We start from the raw sequence: 2,500 nt of genomic DNA, 5'->3' as shown, positions 1-2,500 counted from the left end.
GACAGATGCGCAAGCTGCGCGCACAGGCTGCGCGCACGCCATGGCAGGACAACTTTCGCTAGCCTCACTGTCGACAGAATCAGCACGCTGCAAAGCAAGCTGCGCGCGCGCATGGCAGGACAAGTTTCGAAAAATTCTGTCGACAGGCTGCCGGCATGGTGCGCGCACGCTGCCGGCATGCTGTGCGCACGCTGCCGACATGCTGTGCGCACGCTGCGCACAGGCTGCCGGCATGCTGCGCGCAGCCCATGGCAGGACAAGGTCCGAAAAAATCTGTCGACATTTTTACGCCGTGGTAGGCTTCCGCTTCGCGTCACTTTGTCGACATTCAAGCCTACCATTTGTATTGAATTTTTCAAACCTTGTCAAACCCCATTATTCAAATGTCGAAAAATTTTTGTCGACATTTTTACGCCATGATAGGCTTCCGCTTCGCGTCACTTTGTCGGAATGCATCGCATGGCGAGGTAAGGCCACGGCATGCCAAGGCGAAGGCAACGCATGGCTTGAATGGCTTGGTCAAGGCCACATCATGGGCACGGCATGCCAAGGCAAGGCGAGGCAAGCCATCCTTAGCCTCGCCTACACTCACTTTCTCGGAATGCATTGGATGATGAGCAATTCAAGGTAAGGCAACGCATGGCTTGAATGGCTTGGTGTAGGCCACAACTTGGCATGGCATGCCAATGCAAGGCAAGGCAAGGCAAGCCATCCTTAGCCTCGCCTACACTCACTTTCTCGGAATGCATTGGATGATGAGCAATTCCAAGGTAAGGCAACGCATGGCTTGAATGGCTTGGTGTAGGCCACAACTTGGGCATGGCATGCCAATGCAAGGCAAGGCAAGGCAAGCCATCCTTAGCCTCGCCTACACTCACTTTCTCGGAATGCATTGGATGATGAGCAATTCCAAGGTAAGGCAACGCATGGCTTGAATGGCTTGGTGTAGGCCACAACTTGGGCATGGCATGCAATGCAAGGCAAGGCAAGCCACGCCATCCGAAGCCTCCAATAACCTCACTTTCTCGGAATGCCTTGAATGGGCACGGCATGTGAGGCAAGGCAAGGTCCTAAATATCATTTTGTAAGTTGGAGAAGGTCCTAAAAATCATAGACTTAATTATAGGGAGCTTATTGTGCGAGGAAATTTCAATAAAAATGGGGTTTGACAAGGTTTGAAAAATTCTGTCGACATTTGAAAAAACCTGGAACCAGGCTGCCGGCATGCTGCGCGCATGCTGCGTGCAGGCTGCGCGCAGGCTGCGCGCATGCCATGGCAGGACAAGTTTCGCAAGCCTCACTGTCGACAGATTCGCAAGCCTGCGCGCACAGGCTGCGCGCACGCCATGGCAGGACAAGTTTCGCTAGCCTCACTGTCGACAGATGCGCAGGTTGCGCGCACAGGCTGCGCGCGCGCATGGCAGGACAAGTTTCGCTAGCCTCACTGTCGACAGAATCAGCACGCTGCGCGCAAGCTGCGCGCGCGCATGGCAGGACAAGTTTCGAAAAATTCTGTCGACAAGCTCAGCTGCGCGCACGCTGCCGACATGCTGTGCGCACGCTGCCGGCATGTTGTGCGCATGCTGCGCGCAGCTGCGCACGCGCATGGCAGGACAAGTTTCGCTAGCCTCTGTCGACAGGCTATGCAGCGCGCACGCTGCCGACATGCTGTGCGCACGCTGCGCACAGGCTGCCGGCATGCTGCGCGCAGCCCATGGCAGGACAAGTTCCGAAAAATTCTGTCAACATTTTTGCGCATGGTAGGCTTCCGCTTCGCGTCACTTTGTCGACATTCAAGCCTACCATTTTTATTGAATTTTTCAAACCTTGTCAAACCCCATTATTCAAATGTCGAAAAATTTTGTCGACATTTTTACGCCATGGTAGGCTTCCGCTTCGCGTCACTTTGTCGGAATGCGTTGAATGGGAGCAAAGGCAAGGCCACGGCATGCCAAGGCGAAGGCAAGGGTAGGCATGCCAAGCTTCCGATAGCCTCGCTTTCTCGAAATGCCTTGAATGGGGAGCAATGCCAAGGCAAGCGAAACTACGGCATGGCAAGGCACGACATGCAAAGGCCAAGGCACGACATGCCAAGGCAAGTGAAGGCCGTGCGAAGAGAATGCAAGTACGTAAAAATACAAAGTGTCGGATGTGTAGCCTCATCAAGTTTTGGAGGAAAGTTGAATGGAAAAGGAGGGGGAGGGACGAATCGAAGCGACGCAGGGCTGAATCTCAGTGGATCGTGGCAGCAAGGCCACTCTGCCACTTACAATACCCCGTCGCGTATTTAAGTCGTCTGCAAAGGATTCTACCCGCCGCTCGGTAGAAATTGTAATTTAAGGCGGCCCTCGCAGCTCGTCCGCCGCGAGGGCTTCACCAACGACACGTGCCTTTGGGGGCCTAGGGCCCCTACTGAGGGTCGGCAAACGGGCGGCGGGGCGCATGCGTCGCTTCTAGCCCGGATTCTGACTTAGAGGCGTTCAGTCATAATCCAGCGCAC

Source organism: Prunus avium, unplaced genomic scaffold (genome assembly GCF_965620075.1).
Source record: "Prunus avium unplaced genomic scaffold, drPruAviu1.hap1.1 HAP1_SCAFFOLD_39, whole genome shotgun sequence".
Lineage (NCBI taxonomy): Eukaryota > Viridiplantae > Streptophyta > Magnoliopsida > Rosales > Rosaceae > Prunus > Prunus avium.
This window is presented reverse-complemented; position numbering follows the sequence as displayed.